This window comes from Pongo pygmaeus, chromosome Y (genome assembly GCF_028885625.2).
Source record: "Pongo pygmaeus isolate AG05252 chromosome Y, NHGRI_mPonPyg2-v2.0_pri, whole genome shotgun sequence".
Classification (NCBI taxonomy): Eukaryota; Metazoa; Chordata; class Mammalia; order Primates; family Hominidae; genus Pongo; species Pongo pygmaeus.
Window position 1 is genome coordinate 15,567,626 of NC_072397.2, and position 21,908 is coordinate 15,589,533.

At 49.0% G+C, this 21,908-nt stretch overlaps 1 pseudogene; it reads left to right on the forward strand.

Annotated features, from left to right (window-relative positions):
- Positions 1-21,258, forward strand: part of LOC129025689 (troponin T, fast skeletal muscle-like) — a 31,492-nt pseudogene extending 10,234 nt beyond the window's left edge.
- Positions 21,259-21,908: the final 650 nt, after the last annotated feature.

Below are 21,908 nucleotides of genomic sequence, written 5' to 3' on the forward strand. Positions count from 1 at the left end.
CCAAAAGTAAATCATCCACATACTGAAGGACTAGAGTGCTGGACTTGAGAAGTGGCCTAGATCTTGGGCCAATGCCTGACCAAATAGGTCGGGGTTATCCCCAAACCCCTGGGGCAAGACCATCCATGTAAGCTGGCACTTGTGGTCTGTGGGATCCTCAAAGGCAAAGAGAAACTGGAAGTCAGAGTGCAGGGGAATACAGAAGAAGTCGTCCTTGAGGTCCAGAACAGTGAGCCATTCTGCTTCCTCTGGTATTTGAGAGAGCAGGGTATAGGGTTTTGGTACAACTGAATATAGAGGAATTACTGCCTCACTGATGAGTATAAGATCTTGCAGTAGTCTCCACTGATTCTTTGGTTTTGTACAGCTGGAATTGGGGTATTGCAGGGACTGCTGCATTTCCTTACTAAGCTTTGAGCTTTTTAAAATATTTAACAATATCCTGTAATCCTTTATAAGCTTCAGCCCTTAAGGGACATTGCTTTTGATAAGGAAAAGTGGTGGGATCTTTTAGCCTGATTTGGACCGGGCAGCCATTTTCTGTCCTCCCAAATTGTCCTTCCAATGCCCAGACTTCAGGCTTGATTCCCTCCTAGAGTAGCGGACAACAAATGGGTACCTTGTTCCCCATATTCACGTAAGATAATAGCTCCAGTTTGGCCAATATATCCCTCCCTAATAAGGGTGTGGGACTTTCAGGCATGACAAGAAAGGCACGTGAAAAGAGCAAAGTCTGCCAATTACAACTGAGGAGGTGAGAGATATACCTGGTTACAGGCTGTCCCAGGATTCCTTGGATGGTAATGGACCTTGAGGACAGTGGTCCAGGACAGGAGATTAACACTGAGAAGGCCACATCAGTGTCCAAGAAGAAGTCAATTTCCTGGCCCTCAATGGTTAAACGTTCCCATATCTCAGTAAGGGTTATGACATGAGCTGTCACTTACTCCAAGCACCCTCAGTCCTGTTGTTGGAACATCTGGTTGGGGGCTTCTGGCCCAGAGAACTTTTGTCCTCTGGGGCATTGTGCCTTCCAGTGATTGCCTTGTCATTGTGGACCTGGGTGACAGGGCAGCTTGTTTCTCATTGGACAATCTTTTTTAAGGTGTCTTTGTAAACCACACTGATAACAAGCTCTACTGGGTGATTGGCCTGCTCCATTTTCTGTCCTCTCTGAACCACGAAGGTTTGTGTCCTTGAACCACCAAGTGCCAAGACTAAGGCTTCAGCCTTTCTCTGATCTCACTTTTCCTTTTGGGCCTGTTCCTGTTAGTTCCCTATATAGAACACTGAAGTTGCCAGGTTTAATAATGCCTCCAGATTTTGTTCAGGGCCCAGAGCTCACTTTTGGAGCTTTCTCCTGATATCTGAGGCTGACTGGGTAATATGCTTATCTTTTAGAATCAATTGACCCTTTAGTGAGTCAGGTGACAGAGGAATATATTTTCTTAAGGCCTCCCATAACCACTCAAGGAAGGCAGAAGGATTTTCTTCCTTTCCCTGAGTTATGGTAGACATCATTGAATAATTAATGGGCTTTTTCATAATTCTCCTTAGTCCTTCTAGAACACATGTCAACAGAAATTTACGACTCCAGTCCACACGATCTGAGTTGTGGTTCCAGTGGGGATCCATACTGGGCATGGCTTGCTGATCGGTAGCAAATTTATGCTTTTCTTTGGCTGTCATTCTATCATTTACTTGACTAAGATTCCAGGTATCTCCAAGCTCTAGAGCTGCAGCTAAAGATGCAATCTTTTCATTAAAGGCCAGTGTTTGATCTAACAATAGCATGACATCTCTCCAAGTGAGATCAGAGGTTTACCCTAGACTGTGTAGGACATCTATATACCTATCAGGATCATCTGAAAACTTCCCCAGATCTACCTTGATCTGCTTTAAATCAGAGAGGGAGAAGAGGACATGTACCTGGGTTGGGCCAAATTCCCCTCCCCCTACAGATCTGAAGGGACACAACTGATAGTCTGGGGGTTTTTGTGGTCCTTTGAAATTTCTTTGCTTGCTTCCTTCTGGGCAGGGGAGATTAGAGGAGGCTTATCAGTAATATGAAGGGGAGCTATAGGGAGGCTAGAATATGGGGGTAAACTGAGAAGTCCTCCTGTGGGAAATAAGTTGCAAGTTTTGCATAGTTGTGGATTCTCCTTCAATGAAAATAAAGCTTGAACATAAGGTATTTCACTCCATATGCCTTCCCTCTTACAGAAAATATCAAGATGTAGGATGGCATTGTACTTTATACTTCCCTCACATGACCATTTTTCCCCATCAGAGAGAGAATATTGGGGCCAGGCCATAATGCAGAATAAAATGAGCCTCCTCTTTTTCAGAGTTGGGAGGTCAAATTGGTCCCAATGGATTAGCATGCATGTCAAGGGTGAGCCTGTTGATGCCTGACTGTTTCCCATCTGAAAGTTGAAACCGCCCATGGTTTGGGTTTGTTTGTTTCTCCCCTTGCCCAAGAACCCACAACAGTCCCTGGACCCTACTGATCAGAATAGTTGCACTCACCAATGCAAAAGCAGAAACACTAGTTTTCCTCCTAGACCACAAGGAAGACCAAGGAAGGTTGGATTTAGTGCCCTTACTGATGCATACTCGAAAACCTGCAACCTTGCCTGTCCTCCTAGACCACAAAAAGGACTAAGGGAGATCGGATTTAGTGGACTTTACGGACACATTCTCGAAAACCTGTACCTTGCCTGTCCTCCTAGACCACAAGAAGGACAGAGAAAAATCAGATTTAGTGGCACTTACCAACACATTCTCCTGTTAGAGTTCTAAGCATTCACCTCTTAGTATTGGGACTTTACCCCTGTCCTATAAAATGTTATGCCACAAAAATGAAGTGGAGGGCCATACCCTGAGGGAGGGAAGGAATCTCCAGGGTTGGAAGAGTGATGCCTTTTGTCCTCACTTGAGTAAGAAGGATCTCGTTTCTGAGGCTCCCCATAGCTAGCTTCAGGAATAGCTTTTGTTATGCCTGCTAGTCTGAGGAGGGATCCTAAAATTCCAGATAGTCCCCTGCCCCAATGGGGCTTTGGGTAAAAATTATGTCTTTCTGGTTGGTGAGCCTGGGAGCTAAAAGAATGTAACAGTATACTGAAGTTTATACTAGAAATCATTTTTATAAGGAAACTAAAAAAGCACCAGAGACAGGGAGTGGCTGTTAGAAGCAGGACTAGCTTCAGAGAAGACAGGTGAGAGGAAATTTGTCCAACGGACATTAGGACCTAGGAGGCAAGGGTCAAGATAGATAGGATAGATGGGCAAGTCTTGCTTGGGTGACATGATTTTGAGAGTTCCACTCATGGCCACCGTGTCAACCAACTTGTTGTCAGGACCCCAGAGCTGAATAGCTTTCTTCTCTGTCAACCCTGGGCTCAGCCCATAAGTACTGGAAAAGCAGAAGCTGGTTCCAGGCAAACCAATGCTTCCAACTCCAAACGGAGTCCGTGGTTGTTAGAGAGCACTTTCCCAGAAAGCCTGACACCTGTGTCTTTAGTCCAGCAGTTGTGCTAGTTGCTTTTAACTGGCCAGCAGGTACCGGTATTTAGCCCCAAATTCTAAGGAAAAATGGGGCAGAATAGCAAGCAAAAGGGGTATGATGGTACTCAGCACTTGCTGATTGTCCCTTCATGGTTTGGAATTGGGTCCTTCCAGTGGGTTCTTGTCTCACTGACTTCAAGAATGAAGCTGTGGACCCTCGTGGTGAGTGTTACACTTCTTAAAGATGGTGTGTCTGGAGTTTGTTCCTTCAGATGTTCAGATGTGTATGGAGTTTCTTCCTTTTGGTGGGTTCATGGTCTTTCTGACTGCAGAAGTGAAGCCGCAGACCTTTGCAGTGAGTGTTACAGCTCTTAAAGTTGGTGAGTCTAGAGTTGTGTGTTCCTCCTGGTGGATTCATGGTCTCACTGGCTTCAAGAGTGAAGCTGCAGACCTTTGCAGTGAGTGTTACAGCACATAAAGGTAATGCAGACCAAAAGAGTGAGCAGCAGCAAGATTTATGGCAAAGAGGGAAAGAACAAAGCTTCCACAGCATGGAAGGGGACCCAAATGGGTTGCCACTGCTGGCTTGGGTGGCCTCTTTTTATTCCCTTATTTAGCCCCATTCACATCCTTCTGATTGGCCTATTTTACAGAGAGCTGATTGGTCCATTTTACAGAGTGCTCATTGGTCCATTTTTACAGAGTGCTGAATGGTGCATTTACAAACCTTTAGCTAGAGACAGAGCACTGATTGGTGAGTTTTTCCAGAGTGCTGATTGGTGCGTTTAAAAACCTTTAGCTAAACACAGAGTGCTGATTGGTGCATTTACAATCTTTTAGATAGACAGAAAATTTCCCCAAGTCCCCGCCTGACCCAGAAGCCCAGCCTGCTTCACTTCTCACCATCACTTAAATAATGATGAATGATAGTCATTAATTCATCACTAACCTCCTTCTCTTAGATCCTTCATTAATCCTTGATCCTCCATGTGCAATGGTGTTTGGGGTTCACTGGGGCTAGTCATGAAGGTCTCACTCTCATTAACACCGAATGCCCTGCTGTGACCAGTGCTGCTGTCTCTCAGCGTCTCCATCTCTGAGCATCTGAGTATCTCTGTCTCTCTCCAGTTACTTTCCATGATTCCCTGGGCACCCTCATCTCACTGTGTGCCTGTGTATCTCTCAGCTTCTCTCTGTCTCTATATCTCTCAGCCTCTTTGTCTCTTGTCTCCTCCTGCCTCTCTCTCTCAGTCTATGTCTCTCTTGGGCTCTCTGCCTCCATTTCTCTACCTCCACCTCCATCTCTCTCTCTCCCTATCTCCACCTTTCCATACCACCCACCCCCACCCTGTGCTGTAACCCTTGATGGAGTCTGCAGCCCCCTCCCTGTGCTGGCCACGTGTGGTCTGTGGGTGCCTCCATCATGCCTGGGCAGGTGTGGGCAGGTTTGGGCACCCCTGGGACCCATGGGCGGTGGCAGTTCTCAGGTCATTGGCACTGCCCTGGAATCTCTGGCATCCACTCAACTGGGGAGCACATTCTCACAACCTTACCAGGGCAGGGCTGTCCTGAGAAGTCTTGAGTGCTATGTTTTCAAAATATTTTGAAAATACTTGGCTACCCTAAAAATGTGAGCAAAACATTTCTCTCACTGCCAAAAAGATGGAAAGACTCATTTCTGTGAGGAAAATATAGCCCCGGGGAGACATCTTTTCTCTTCAGGTAGACAAGTGACAGGACTGGAGGCCACTGAAGGGTCTTCAAGTGACATGTCCTCAAAGATCTTTGAGTGCCTCCCTTGTTTCTGGGCACACACAGAGCCAGGGTTTCCCCCAGGCCCTGTGGGTTTTGTCCCCATCCTCACTTGTGTCACCTGTAGAGCAGGACACAGCAAGGGTCTCTGTGCTCAAATACCTCTAGGCATGGGAATAGCAGGCCCCCAGGAGGGAGTAGGGGCCTCAGAACCCCCAACAGGGGCCAGACCCAGCCCAGTTGACCATGACCAGCTCTGCTGGTAGGAGTCCCTGCTGGCCAGGCTGGCCAGAGATGCAAGACTAACCCCCATCTTTCACCACAAACAAGCGAGCCCAGGCCCTCTTCTCCCGACTGGCCGGTCTCATGTCCTTGTGGCCTGAGTATGCTCTAATCACTGTCTCTGTTTCCTCTCTTCCCCAGCCCTGCCTTCTCCTGCTCCAGGCTTCTCCAGCTCTCAGAGGAAGCCCAGGAGGAAGGTAAGTGGGATCTGAGGCCCTGGCCCCCATGTCTCCTCCCCAGCATTCCTGACCTCTAAGGATTGCCCTGTGTCCCTGTCTAACCCTCTACTACCTCCCCCTGCCACCTGGAACCCTCGGCTCTCCTATGCTGCAGAAATCCATGAGGATGGTATGAAAACACAGGATTTCTGGTCCCCATGTAGGGCCCAGGGCCTTGTTGGAGGGTGAGGAAGCCATGAGACACCAGCCAGTCATGGGGCCCCTAAATGTGGCCCTAATGTAACTCACTAACCACATCCAATGCTTGACCAGAGGGGGCATGGGTTCTCGAGGGTGGGACCCCTTCCTCACAGTCCCCCAGGCAGTAGCAGGGCCAGGAACTCCCCAGACAGGTACAGACTGGACTCCTTGTCAGCAGGGTGTCCACAGGCATGGGCCAGAGGGGATGCCGCATGGCCAGAAGTAGGACTACTCTAGCACTCCACCCCAGGACTGACAGCCAAGCCCATGGTGGCATCGACCCTAGGGCCTGGCCAGGACCCTAGCCACATCTTGTTACAGTACAAGGTGAGGGGAGAGAAGGTGGCTGAGGGCAGAGCCCTGCAGCCTGGCACCATCAGCTGTCTGTTGTGCATACTCTCCCCAGCCCCTCTAGGCCACCTCAAAGCCTTCAGCTGTGAGACCATTGGGGTGCACGCAGCCTGGGGGCAGCTAAGAGGGCTGGGGTTCCATAGCAGATCAGCAGGCAGAATTGTCTTTGGTGCCTCGGTCTGCCAGTACCCTCAGAGGGTGGAAAGAATCCCATCAGAGAAAGAATGACTGGGCCCTCAGCTATTGGGATGGCAGGAGGTGGGGGTCATGGGGACACCTCCCGTGGCCTATCTGTGGCTCTGCCTCCCAGGTCTACCTTCCTTGCCTTTATGGGCACCTGGTGCCACCTGCCCAGGCTACAACCTTGTGCGTGAGCCTTCGTGCCTCGGACAAAAGCATGGACACCGTTCTGGGAGCACCCAAGGACAGACAGTGGATGGGGGTTAGCAAAGAAAGGTCCAGCCACAGTGTCAACCCTCCTTTACCAAGGGCTAGAGACACAGCTCCTTGCCACCCTTTGAGGCTCAGTTTCCCCACCTGGGTTGCTCCCAGATGCTGACAGCAGGGTTTGGGGACATGGAATTGGGGCAGTGGTGGTGCCTGCACTAACTCTGACCTTGTCTTTCTGGCTCCCTGCACATACCTCACCCTCGGGCTCCAGTGGCAACAGGCCACTTTTCCACTAACCTCGTACCATTCTCCTTTGACCTCTGACCCATGGTTTTGCCTCTTGTTCGGTGGCCTCATTGGCCCATGAAGTTCATGAAGCAGGTATGTGCATGACTTCAATGCCACATGGGCAAATGTGGCCATGTGGGGGTCATGGATTTCAAGAAGGAACAAGAGGGGCCCCGTAACTCCCCACAGCCTGGCCTGCCCACCCTGTAGCCTTGACCCTGCCCTTCCCTCCTTTCTGTGCAGCCACTGCCCACACTGGTTCTCCATCCCTCTTGCCCTTTCTGCCCACCATGATGCTGCATTTGCAGAGGAAGTTCAAGAAGGTACGCCGGCGCTCCCGAGCCTCCTGGCCAGAGCCCCTGTCCTCCCTTCTGTCCTCTCTCACTTCCTCCCACTTGCCACCCCTTGTGAGGTTTGCCACCAACAACTTAACCCTATCTGGCCTCTGGGCTGAGGACAGAGTGAGGAACCTGGCTTAGGAAGGGCTGGCCGATGGAATGCAGACTTCCTCTGGGTCTCCCAGGCAGAGAGGATTCATTCTGTAGCTTGGGGACAAGGAGGGTGTTCCTGGGCTGCCAACAGGAAGATGGGAGGTGGGGGTGGCCAGCCTTGAGTCTAAGGCAGAGCAGGCCTTGGTAGGACGGTGCTGGGGTCCACTGGGACTCTCTGGATCCACCGGAGTGGGGTAGGAAGAGCTCAGGATGAGAGGCCTCCACCCTGCCCCGGTTAGCAAGCCAGAAGCAGGAAGTTAGGGAGGGGTGACGTGGAAGGGACTGTGGAGGTGCAAGTGGAGTGAAGCAGAAAGGCAGGCTGAGGCCCAAGCTGGGAACGCTGGGGACCCGAAACAGCTGTGGGCCATGTGTGCAAAAGCCCAGTCAGGTCCCAGCATCCCACCCAGTGCCTGGGTGTAAGACAGACACAACCAGTGTGAGGATGCCTCCCTGGGTGGGCCTGGCCTCGCTGGCAGTGGGGCCAGCAGTACCCCTTGTTGGAGGTCAGAGATCTGCAGTTTCAAGTCAGGGGTCCCAGCTAAGGAGTGCTTCTCTGCTCTCCTCATTCAGGAGCCTGTGGGGCTGCAGGGCTCCTCCCTGCTGGGACTGAGCTATTGCATGACTCCAGCCTGAGAGTCCTGTGGACAAGAAGGGACATGCTAGCAGGGGGATGGACCTCCAGCCATGCAGGGAGAAGGTGTCCAAGAGATGGCCTGTGGGGGTGACAGGGCCACCAGGTCATTCTGGATGCAGCACTGAGGCCAGCAACGAGACAGATAGCAGGGCAGAGTGGGGCAGGAGCAGAGGAGGCAGGGCCACCAGGAGAGTTTTGCCGCTTGGTTGTGTGGTCACTCCCCACAAGCACTCAGCCTCCCACCAGACCTCACCCTCCTTTCTGGTTGGCCTTCCCACCCCGAGGGGCTCCTCCTCAGCCAGGCACTGCATCCAGCAAAACCCCTAAGTCAGGGAAGCCGGGGCCGGCATCCAATTCATCATCCTCACCACGCCATTCCTTCTGGGCCCTTGGCCAGACTCTGGCGCTCAGGATATCCCACTGCTCACTACGCATGCATATACACCAACTAAGATATTTGAAACGGGCAACCTCAGGCCTACTGGCAAAACCAAGAGTGCTGGCAGTCTCTCTGTGGCGTGCAGAGGGCTTGCAGGCAAATGAGGGAATTGCCAGTGAGGACACTAGAGGGCTGCTGCCCTGGGCTGGGCACTGGCAAGGCAGGATTCCCACCCCCAGCCACGGGCCTAGGCCTGCTGGCCTCAGACAAGTGCAGAGGAGGACACTGGTTCAGACTTGGAAGGCCAAGGCCATCACCTATCAATGGTCTTGCTGCCATCTAAGGCCCAGAGCAGAGACTGAAGGGACAGGATGGGCAGGTGCCTCTAGGCCAGCAGCAGACCCCCTTCCTGTGCCCCAGGTGGGCCCAGACAGCCAGGTCCACCCCAGGGTCCAGAAGCAGAGTGTATCCTAAAGGAAGCCAACAGTTATGAGGGTGGCCAGGGCAGGCCAAGCAGGTTCCAGAGGTGGCCAGGGAGAGATGCTGGGGAGAGGTAGCAGGGGTGTCCCAGAGGGGCCCATCTCAGTCTCAGGAGAGCAGCCATGTGGCAGTCAGAGGGCAGGCCCTGGGGAGGTCAGGGGTGAGCTCACCTTGGCTCCTGGCCTGTGGAAGGCAGCTGTGGTGGACTTTCTGGGCTCAGGTAGGGGCTCCTAGTGCTCAGACCAGCAAGGAGTTAGACATCACGTTGCCAGCAGAGTCTCCTGATGCCTGAGGGCCTGTAGTCATTCCATGACCTGATGAGTTCCACCTAGCAACACAGACTTTACAGGCAGGGGACATGCTCTGGGAAGCACTAAGTGATGGGGCTGCACCCACCCTGGCTGCAACACCCTCTTGGTAGGGAGGATCTCACATTCCAATGTTGGCCTTACCAGACCCAAGAGGACAGACCAGGGGGACCAATGAGACCCAGTGCCCTAAGCCCCCTACCTTGTCCCACGAGGCTCCAGTGTTCCCCCTACTCACAACCAGATCTTCAGGACAGGGGCTCCACTGGGCACCCAGTCCCTTCCACCCTGTCCACAAGTACCAATTCCCTGGCCTAAGCTGGGGGCACTTGTAGGACCCCATATGCACACCTTAGGTAAAAGAGGGTCCAAGTGAAAGGGGCCCCTTGCACACCAAACACATGTCCACTGCTCCCACGCAGCCACACAGGCTTTTCTCTTGTATGTGTGCTTGTGCTTTTTGACACCTCAAAGACACTGCAGGGGAGGATGCAGAAAGTAAGGGCCCACCCCTGCTGATGGAGATATAGGACCCTGGCTCTGGCTGATGCGAGGAAAAGAGCACTGTCTGGGATCTCTGGCTGCCCTGCCTCCAGCTCACTCAATCTTTTCTCTTCCCCTGACATGGGGGCCTTGGAAGGCCAGGTCTTGCTGCTCCAAAAGGTGCCAATGGGGTCAGGCTGCCAGGGCCTTGCAGGTGCCACCACTCTGAGGTTCTGCCACACAGCAGAGGGGGAGTTAGCAGGACCACCCAGCAGTGCCAGAAGCTGGGCAAAGTGTGCCCCCTCTCCCATTTCTCAGGAGCCACTTCCTTCCCAATCATCTTTCCAAGCCCCTATCCTCTTTCCTCCCTCTCCTCCTTTCCCAGCCTTCAAGGACACTGCCTGTCTACTTATTTCTTCCCATCCTCTTCCTCACCCTCCCTCCTGGCCCCAGGCCCTGTGCTCTTCCCCATCAAACCTCTTCAAATGGGCTTTTGGAGGCCTAGAGGAGAAACTGGACTGACTTATTTCTGGGGGGTAGGGGTACAACCAGCTGAAAAGGAGGGCCACCTTCAGCAGGGGGAACCCAAGACCCCCAGCCTCCTAGTCTCACAGGAGCTTTCTGTCTCCCTCTCCCCATGCTGGTGGTGTGCTGACCAAAGAAGAGGCCAAGACCCAAGTGAGTGTGGGGTCCTCGCAGACCTGGTGCTGAGTGTGTTCCATGGTGGGAGTACAGGAGCAGGGAAGGGCTAGATGCCTGGAGCCTGCAGAGAGGTGCTCAGAGGGATGCTCAGAGTACAGGGTGGGAAGGATGAGGCTCACCTGGAAGATGGGCTTGGGAGTCCTAGAAGGGTGTGATTTTGCCCACAGTCATGCGGTGCAAACAAGGAGAGCTTCCTGCAGGAGGAGGCTACAGACAAGAGAAGGAGGAGAGGGGTGTGGGAGAGATTAGAGGAAGGAAGGTGGGGTGCAGGGAGTCAGGCCACTACAACACCCCACAGCCTTTGGGGGACTTCACCATGCCCCATTATACTTTGAGGACTCCCAGAGCCCTAGATGTGAAAATCAACCAGAAAGTGAGTCAGGAAGTGGGAGAAAGGTGGGGGACTCACCCCAAAAACTCACTTCAGAATGACACCTCAACCAGGTCTAAAATAGCCTGCTGTGCTGGGGCCCCTGTTCCCCTTTCAGGCAGAATTCGGAGGCTCTTCTCCTCATCATACCTGCTTGTCAGCACTTCACAGATTTATTCTTATTTTTATTTTTATTACATTATTATTATACTTTAAGTTTTAGGGTACATGTGCACAACGTACAGGTTTGTTACAAATGTATACATGTGCCATGTTGGTGTGCTGCACCCATTAACTCTTCATTTAGCATTAGGTATATCTCCTAATGCTATCCCTCCCCCCTCCCCCCACCCCAAAACAGTCCCCAGTGTGTGATGTTCCCCTTCCTGTGTCCATGTGTTCTCATTGTTCAATTCCCTCCTATGAGTGAGAACATGCGGTGTTTGGTTTTCTGTCCTTGCGATAGTTTGCTGAGAATGATGGTTTCCAGCTTCATCCATGTCCCTACAAAGGACATGAACTCATCATTTTTTATGGCTGCATAGTATTCCATGGTGTGTATGTGCCACATTTTCTTAATGCAGTCTATCATTGTTAGACATTTGGGTTGGTTCCAAGTCTTTCCTATTGTGAATAGTGCCGCTATAAACATACGTGTGCATGTGTCTTTATAGCAGCATGATTTATAATCCTTTGGGTATATACCCAGTAATGGGATGGATGGGTCAAAAGGTATTTCTAATTCTAGATCCCTGAGGAATTGCCACACTGACTTCCACAATGGTTGAACTAGTTTTCAGTCCCACCAACAGTGTAAAAGTGTTCCTATTTCTCCACATCCTCTCCAGCACCTGTTGTTTCCTGACTTTTTAATGATCACCATTCTAACTGGTGTGAGATGGCATCTCATTGTGGTTTTGATTTGAGTTTCTCTGATGGCCGGTGATGGTGAGCATTTTGTCATGTGTTTTTTGGCTGCATAAATGTCTTCTTTTGAGAAGTGTCTGTTCATGTCCTTCGCCCACTGTTTGATGGGGTTGTTTGTTTTTTTCTTGTAAGTTTGTTGGAGTTCATTGTAGATTCTGGATATTAGCCCTTTGTCAGATGAGTAGGTTGCAAAAATTTTCTCCCATTTTGTAGGTCACCTGTTTACTTTGATGGTAGTTTCTTTTGCTGTGCACAAGCTCTTTAGTTTAATTAGATCCCATTTGTGAAATTTGCCTTTCATTGCCATTGCTTTTTGTGTTTTAGACATGAAGTCCTTGCCCATGCCTATGTCCTGAATGGTAATGCTGAGGTTTTCTTCTATGGTCTTTATGGTTTTAGGTCTAACATTTAAGTCTTTAATCCATCTTGAATTAATTTTTGTAGAAGGTGTAAGGAAGGGATACAGTTTTGGCTTTCTACATATGGCTAGCAAGTTTTCCCAGCACCATTTATTAAATAGGGAATCCTTTCCCCATTTCTTGTTTTTCTCAGGTTTGTCAAAGATCAGATAGTTGTAGATATGCGGTGTTATTTCTGAGGGCTCTGTTCTGTTCCATTGGTCTATATCTCTGTTTTGGTTCCAGTACCATGCTGTTTTGGTTACTGTAGCCTTGTAGTATAGTTTGAAGTCAGGCAGCTTGATGCCCCCAGCTTTGTTCTTTTGGCTTAGGATTGACTTGGTGATGTTGGCTCTTTTTTGGTTCCATACGAACTTTAAAGAAGTTTTTTTTCCAATTCTGTGAAGAAAGTCACTTGTAGTTTGATGGGGATGGCATTGACTCTATAAATTACCTTGGGCAGTATGGCCATTTTCATGATATTGATTCTTCCTACCCAGGAGCATGGAACATTCTTCCATTTGTTTGTATCCTCTTTTATTTCATTGAGCAGTGGTTTATAGTTGTCTTTGAAGAGGTCCTTCACATCCCTTGTAAGTTGGATTCCTAGGTATTTTATTCTCTTTGAAGCAATTGTGAATGGGAGTTCATTCATGATTTGGCTCTCTGTTTGTCTGTTATTGGTGTACAAGAATGCTTGTGGGTTTTGTACATTGATTTTGTACCCTGAGACTTTGCTGAAGTTGCTTATCAGCTTGAGGAGATTTTGGGCTGAGATGATGGGGTTTTCTAGATATACAATCATGTCACCAGCAAAGAGGGACAACTTGACTTCCTCTCTTCCTAATTGAATAATATTTATTTCCTTCTCCTGCTTGATTGCTCTGGCCAGAACTTCCAACACTACATTGAATAGGAGTGGTGAGAGAGGGCATCCCTTTCTTGTGCCCATTTTCAAAGGGAATGCTTCCAGTTTTTGCCCATTCAGTATGAATGGCTGTGGGTTTGTCATAGATAGCTCTTATTATTTTGAGATACATCCCATCGGTACCTAACTTATTGAGAGTTTTTAGCATGAAGCATTGTTGAAATTTGTCCAAGGCCTTTTCTGCATCTATTGAGATATCTTGTGGTTTTTGTCTTTGGTTCTGTTTATATGCTGGATTACATTTATTGATTTGCATTTGTTGAACCAGCCTTGCATCCCAGGGATGAAGCCAACTTGATCATGGAGGATAAGCTTGCTGATGTGCTGCTGGATTCGGTTTGCCAGTATTTTATTGAGGCTTTTTGCATCGATGTTCATCAAGGATATTGGTCTAAAATTCTCTTTTTTGGTTGTGTCTCTGCCAGGCTTTGGTATCAGGATGATGCTGGCCTCATAAAATGAGTTAGGCAGGATTCCCTCTTTTTCTATTGATGGAATAGTTTCAGAAGGAATGGTACCACCTCATCTTTGTACCTCTGGTAGAATTCAGCTGTGAATCCATTTGGTCCTGGACTGTTTTTGGTTGGTAAGCTATTGATTATTGCCTCTATTTCAGAGCCTGTTATTGGTCTATTCAGAGATTCAACTTCTTCCTGGTTTAGTCTTCAGAGGATTCATGTGTCGAGGGATTTATCCATTTCTTCTAGATTTTGTAGTTTATTTGCATAGAGGTGTTTATAGTATTCTCTGATGGTAGTTTGTGTTTCTGTGGGATCGGTGGTAATATCCCTTTTATCATTTTTTATTGCATCTATTTGATTCTTTTCTCTTCTTTTTAGACTTGCTAGTGATCTATCAATTTTGTTGATCTTTTCAAAAAACCAGCTCCTGGATTAATTTTTTGAAGGGTTTTTTGTGTCTCTATTTCCTTCAGTTCTGCTGTGATCCTAGTTATTTCTTGCCTTCTGCTAGCTTTTGAAGTGTTTGCTCTTGCTTTTCTAGTTCTTTTAATCATGATGTTAGGGTGTCAATTTTAGATCTTTCCTGCTTTCTCTTGTGGGCATTTAGTGCTATAAATTTCCCTCTACACACTGCTTTGAATGTGTCCCAGAGATTCTGGTATGTTGTGTCTTGTTCTCGTTGGTGTCAAAGAACATCTTTATTTCTGCCCTCATTTCATTATTTACCCAGCAGTCATTCAGGAACAGGTTGTTCAGCTTCCATGTAGTTGAGCAGTTTTGAGTGAGTTTCTTAATCCTGAGTCCTAGTTTGATTGCACTGTGCTCTGAGAGACAGTTTGTTATCATTTCTGTTCTTTTACATTTGCTGAGGAGTGCTTTACTTCCAACTATGTAGTCAATTTTGGAGTAGGTGTGGTGTGGTGCTGAAAATAATGTATATTCTGTTGATTCAGGGTGGAGAGTTCTGTAGATGTCTATTAGGTCCACCTGGTGCAGAGCTAAGTTCAATTCCTGGGTATCCTTGTTAACTTTCTGTCTCATTGATCTGTCTAATGTTGACAGTGGGGTATTAAAGTCTCCCATTATTATTGTGTGGGAGTCTAAGTCTCTTTGTAGGTCACTAAGGACTTGTTTTATGAATCTGGGTGCTCCTGTATTGGGTACATATATATTTAGCATAGTTAGCTCTTCTTGTTGAATTGATCCCTTTATCATTATGTAATGGCCTTCTTTGTGTCTTTTGATCTTTGCTGGTTTAAAGTCTGTTTTACCAGAGACTAGGATTGCAACCCCTGCCTTTTTTTGTTTTCCATTTGCTTGGTAGATCTTCCTCCATCCCTTTGTTTTGAGTCCATGTGTGTCTCTGCAGGTGAGATGGGTTTCCTGACTACAGCATGCTGATAGGTCTTGACTCTTTATCCAATTTGCCAGTCTGTGTCTTTTAATTGGAGCATTTAGCCCATTTACATTTAAAGTTAATATTGTTATGTATGAATTTGATCCTGTCATTATGATGTTAGCTGGTTAGTTTGCTCATTAGTTGATGCAGTTTCTTCCTAGCCTTGGTAGTCTTTACAGTTTGACATGTTTTTGCAGTGGCTGGTACCAGTTGTTACTTTTCATGTTTAGTGCTTCCTTCAGGAGTTCTTTTAGGGCAGGCCTGGTGGTGAGAAAATCTCTCAGCATTTGCTTTTCCATAAAGTATTTTATTTATCCTTCACTTATGCAGTTTAGTTTGGCTGGATATGAAATTATGGGTTGAAAATTCTTTTCTTTAAGAATGTTGAATATTGGTCCCCACTCTCTTCTGGCTTGCAGAGTTTCTGTCAAGAGATCAGCTGTTAGTCTGATGGGCTTCCCTTTGTGGGTAACCCGACCTTTTTCTCTGGCTGCCCTTAACATTTTTTCCTTCATTTCAACTTTGGTGAATCCAACAATTAAGTGTCTTGGAGTTGCTCTCCTCTAGGAGTATCTTTGTGGCATTCTCTGTATTTCCTGAATTTGAATGTTGGCCTGCCTTCCTAGATTGGGGAAGTTCTCCTGGATAATATCCTGCAGAGTGTTTTCCAACTTGGTTCCATTCTCCCCGTCACTTTCAGGTACACCAATCAGACGTAGATTTGGTCTTTTCACATAGTCCCATATATCTTGGAGGCTTTGTTCATTTCTTTTTATTCTTTTTTCTCTAAACTTCTCTTCTCACTTCATTTCATTCATTTCATCTTCCAGCACTGATACCCTTTTTTCCAGTTGATTGCATCGGCTACTGAGCCTTCTGCCTTTGTCATGTTGCTGTCGTGCCTTGGTTTTCAGCTCCATCAGGTACTTTAAGGACTTCTCTGCATTGGTTAATCTAGTAATCCATTCATCTAATTTTTTTTTCAAAAATTTTTAACTTCTTTTCCATTGGTTTGAATTTCCTCCTGTAGCTTGGAGTAGTTTGATCATCTGAAGCCTTCTTCTCCCAACTCGTTAAAGTCATTCTCCATCCAGCTTTGTTCTGATACTGGTGAGGAGCTGCGTTCCTTTGGAGGAGGAGAGGCACTCTGATTTTCAGAGTTTCCAGTTTTTCTGCTCTGTTTTCTTCCCATTTTTGTGGTTTTATCTACTTTGGTCTTTGATGATGGTGACATACAGATGGGTTTTTGGTGTGGATGTACTTTCTGTTTGTTTACCTTCTAACAGACAGGACCCTCAACTGTAGGTCTGTTGCAATTTGCTAGAGGTCCACTCCAGACCCTGTTTTCCTGGGTACCAGCAGTGGAGGCTGCAGAACAGTGGATACTGGTGAACTGCAAATGCTGCTACCTGATCGTTCCTCTGGAAGTTTGTCTCAGAGGAGTACCCGGCTGTGTGAGGTGTCAGTCCACCCCTACTGGGGGATGCCTCCCAGTTAGGCTACTCGGGGGTCAGGGACTCACTTGAGAAGGCAGTCTGCTGGTTCTCAGATCTCAAGCTGCATGCTGGGAGAACCACTACTCTCTTCAAAGCTGTCAGAGAGGGACATTTAAGTCTGCAGAGGTTAGTGCTTTTTGTCTGTGCCCTGCCCCCAGAGATGGAGCCTACAGAGGCAGGCAAGCCTCCTTGAGCTGTGATGGGCTCCACCCAGTTCGAGCTTCCAGGCCACTTTGTTTATCTAATCAAACAACTAACTCAGCAATGGCAGGCGCCCCTCCCCCAGCCTCACTTCAGACTTGCAGTTTGATCTGGGACTGCTGTGATAGCAATGAGCAAGACTCCATGGGTGTAGGACCCTCTGAGCCAGGTGCGTGATATAATCTCCTGGTGTGCAGTTTTTTAAGCGGGTTGGAAAAGCGCAGTATTAGGATGGGAGTGACCCGATTTTCCAGGTGCCTTCTGTCACCCCTTTCTTTGACTAGGAAAGGGAATTCCCTGACCCCTTGAGCTTCGTGGGTGAGGTGATGCCTTGCCCTGCTTCCGCTCGTGCAGGGTAAACTGCATCCACTGTCCTGAACCTAATGTCTGGCACTCCCCAGTGAGATGAACCCAGTACCTCAGTTGGAAATGCAGAAATCAACCGTCTTCTGCGTCGCTCACGCTGGGAGCTGTAGACTGGAGCTGTTCCTATGTGACCATCTTGGCTCCTCCCCTCGCAGTCCCCTGGATTTGTTTTATAATGCAGCTCTTGCAACCTTTCTGCTTTTCGTCAGTACTCAGAAGCCATGGCACTCACTATATGATTCACCTCTTAAGTGCTTTTGCCATCATTTTGCTCTGCACAAGGAGCAATCTTAGAACATCTTTGCACACACTCACTGTTTCTCCCACCTGTGCAGCATTGCAGAGTCTCAGAAGAAGAGTGAGTACATCTAAAGGGTATAGCTGGCATATATCCATTCTTTGCAATTATTTTTCAGTGATTTTAAGTAAAGTGATGCTAAGACACAAGATACTTTCTCACTTGAGAGAAAGTGTTCTTTTTTTCATTAAGAAATTAAAACATCTCATGAAAGAACATTTGGAAATATATAAAAGTCAAATGAAGAAAACATCATCTGTAATTCTCCTACCCAGCCAGCCAGACTGTGGAAAAGAGCAGAAAGAACTAAAAAGCCTTATTTCTTCCCTTTTTGCATACGTAGGGCTTAGAAAACAAGATTTAAACTCGGCGCTGTTTTTCAAACATCATACTGTCTATACAGCCTTGAATTCTGCTTTTTAAAAATTTAACACTATTCATAAGTATTTTCCATGTTTTTACACAGTCTTCTCAAATATTATGAATGGCCACATAATATTCCATCAAATGGAAAAACCATAATTTTCCTAACCATTCCATTACAGGCTTTCCCCAATATTTTATTATCATAAATAATGCTGGTTGTAAAGCCTATTTGGTCTTTAGGGTTATTTCCATAGGGCACAGTCCCAGAAGTGGAATTACTGCATCAAAGAGTATGAATGTTCTTAAGGCTGTGACATCCACTGCCAAATTGCTTCCCACAGGCCTTCCCACAAGGCCTGGCCAAAACTACATGGGTCTGTGTCCCACACTCTCCTCACCCAAGAAGAGAAATGTGCTTTGATGTCACAGCCTCTGATGGATTAGAAACGGCACCTAATGGTTGTTGGGCTTTGCGCCCCAGGAGTCAGCGGCCAATGTTTCCCTGCATTTACAGATGGGACGTCTCTTCTCTGAGAACTCATAACTATGACAGTTGCTCATTTGTCTCATGGTGGAGGCGTCTCTGTGTTTTCTTATTCATCAGTTTGCCTAAGGATATAAGTCTTCTCTGTATTTGCTGAAAATATATTTTGAGCCTTTTTTTTTGGCCTACATATTGTTCTTTTTTTTCACGTACAGAAGTTGTTCATTTGTGTGGCATCATGTGGCCTTCCTTCCCTTAGAGCCACCTTCTGCTGCTTCTGAGCCTAGGAAATCTTTTACTGCTCCAGTTTTTGATTGATATTGTTGAAAAAAAAAGTGTTGTTTTACCTCTTTACTGCAACTGGAATATATTGGTTAGAGGAGGGGATCGCACACTCAACCAGAGAGGGGGCCTCATTTCCCCTTCAGATTGCTTCCTTCCCGCCTCGACTTCTCTTTCCTTTGGACCCCAGAGAGGAAGATGAAAGAGGGGCTGGGGAAAAGGAGGCGCTGGAGAAAAAGAGGGGCTGGGGAAATGCCCAGGCTCGCAGCAGCCATTCTTGCCCAGGGAGGCCACCGCACCGTGGCTTCTCACACGACCTGGCTGCCTTTGTTTTTCTGTTTGAGAAGGAAACAGAAGTACCCTCCCTGGTATCTGTGGTGCAGCGACACTTGCAATGGAAAGAAGCTGAAAGGCAGACAGGGGTGCTGGAAGGTGAGGCCTTCTTGACGGGGCTCAAGCCACTCTCAGGATGGTGGGCTACAAACCTCAGAAGCATAAAGCTGGGGCAAACCTGCCGTTAGGCAGGGCATCCTCAGTTGGAGGCCAGAGCAGGAGGGCACCAGGGTCAGGAGGAGCCAGGCAGAGAAAGGCACCAGGCTGACCCTCTGGGTTGGCTTCCCGTGTCTCTGCTCATCGGCCTCTCTGTCTGCTCTTGAGACTCACAGCTCCTAAGATCCCAGAAAAGGAGAAAGGAGACTTCCATGTAAGTTTATAGGACTCTGGTCAACATGGCCACAATTTCCCCACCACCCAGGTTTTGGGCTCCAGGCCAGGCCTCAGGAGGTCACTTCCTCCCAAGTACTCAGAGCTAGGGACCCCTGGGTCTGGGCAATTCTACCGTAACCTATTCCTGGACCAGAAGAAACCCCTCTAAAAAGAAACATCTCTCTACCCTTCTCCTCCATCTATCCTTCTATCCATCCATCCACCCACCCACATAAGCACCTTCCCATTCACCTACCCATCAATACACTCACCCATCCACCCATCCATCCACCCAACCATCTATCCCTCATTCATCCGTCCATCCACCTACCAACTTGCCCACCCATGCAACCCCCTAACCATTGATCTCTCCATCCATCCATCCACTGACCCATCCACCAACCCATTCGCCCTTCAACTCATTCATCCATCCGTTATCCACTCACCTATGCAATCACCCACCCACCCACTCATCCACCCATTCATCCATCCATGGACCCTTACTTCCATCCACCCAACCAGCCACGTATCCACTCACTCATTCATGGATCCATCCACACACCCAATCACCCATGCATAAACTCACCCAACTATCCACCCACTGTTGTATCCATTCACCTATCCATCCACCTGTCCATCCCCCATTTCTCCAATCATCCATCCATCCATCCACTCACTCATCTGTGTCCATCCTGTATCATTCATCCACCCATCCGTGAGTTCATCTGTTCACATTCCCATCTATTTATCCAACGAATTTCTGTCACTCAGCAGTCTTTTCTCTGACAGGTCCATTCAGGGAATCTCTGAGGTTGATGACAGAGCCAAGTCTGAGCCAGTCCACCCCAGTGATGCTGAGGACCTTGTGGCTGGGCACCATCCCGGCCGTGTGGCTCTGAAATCAGGTCACCCTTGGCCCCTATGAGGATAGCAGCCATGGCAATGTGAAGAAGGCAAAGCATTCCTTGCCACTTGCCATTTTCATGGTGGCCGAGGGAGACAGGGCTTCTCTGCTGGAGCAAAGGAAGGGGTCTCTTGCTGCAAGGCAGGCCAGGCAGGGCAGAGGTTGGAGAGAGGGGTGGGGCTGATGCCCACTGCCCCTGCCCACAGGACATCCAGAAGAAGTGTCAGAACAAAGACCTAATGGAGCTCCAGGCCCTCATTGATGGACACTTTGAGGCTCAGAAGAAGGAGGAAGAGAAGCTGATCGCTCTCAAGGAGAGAATTGTCAGTGGGGCAGTTCAGGTTGCAGCAGGGACTGGGGGGAACCATGGGAGCAGTTGGGGAGAAGGCCCAGCAGACCCCCTTTTCTGGCCACACCAGAAGCACCGTGCAGAGAGAGCAGAGCAGCAGAGGACTCGTGCAGAGTAGGAGAGCGAACGCCAGAGCAGACTGGCGGTGAGGAGTGCACCGTCCCCACCCGTGCCTCATCAGCAAACGAGACCCAGGCCCAGAGAAATGCAGGGTGCTGCGACCTTCCTTCTCCTGGGTTTCCCATTGTCATTGGCAGCTGATCAGAGCCAGTGACTAAGGCCTCCACACCCTGCAGAAACCCGTGCAAGAGAACGAGTCCTGGCCAAGACCTGGAGCTTCCTTCCAGACAGTTCTAAGCCCAGGATGGGTCCCTAAAAACTGCCCAGGAAGCACAGCACTCCCTCCATCCCTGAGCATCTTGGGGACAGGGTGTCCACTGGAGGAAAAGGCCAGAAGGGAGGAGGAGGACACCACGAGGAGGGCAGAGGACGATCTGAAGAAGAGTAAGGCTCTGTCTTCCATGGGAGCCAACTAGAGCAGCTATCTGGCAAAGGTGCATACCGCTGCTAGGAGCATGGTGGCAGCCTTCAGTGTGGGCTGCACCCAGTGACCTCCAGAGACTGGGCCCCTCTCTTTGGGCCTGCACCCTACAGGCTGACCAGAAGAGGGACAAGAAGCGGACAGCCTTCGAAATGAAGAAGATTCTCACTGAGAGATGCAAGCCCTCTCTTTGGGCCTGTCCCCTACAGGGTGACCAGAAGAAAGGTCAGAAGCAGACAGCCCGCAAACTGAAGATTCTCACTGAGAGATGCAAGCCGCTCAAGATCAACCACCTCAGTGAAGACAAACTGAGGTGAGGGGTAGGTGTTGCCAGACTCAGCGCCAGGGTGTAGCCCTGCAGGACCTGGCGACTGCTACCCAGGCTACCAAAGTCCCTGTTTGTCCATGGCGGGAGGAGGACACCAGGCGCCTGGCCTTACCTTTGGGGCTTATTTAACAAAGCCTCACCATTTCCTCTGCCCCAAAGACAAGGCTGAAGGGAGCCAGAGTTCGTAAGGAGGTGTCCACAGGCCTCACCTGCACCCTCTCCCCATCCATGCTCCAAGGCCCCGGCCCCACATCCTGCCACAGGCTAACGGTAAGTGGCCAGGTCCAGGCTTCCATGTGTGGCAGCCCAGTCCGGTACAGGCCGGTGAGAGTAAGTCCAGGCACGAGCCAGAGGGCCAAAGGATAGTGTCCCCCTGCACAAAGAGCCAGGAGGCAGTAAGGGAGCCAAGGAGCCCTAGTGGTGTCCCAGCAGCTCCACCCACCCTGCGGTGGAGATGGGCCTTTGCCCAACACACGCAGGCCTGGCCCTCGGCTCACCACAGTGACTCATTCGTGTTTTTCACAGATCACCACGCTCAGGAGCGGCATCTACCAGGCCCAGAACCAGTGAGTAGCCCTGCCGTCCTTGCTCCGTGCTGCACACAGGGGCCCTCTGGACCAGCTGCTGTAGCCAATCCCT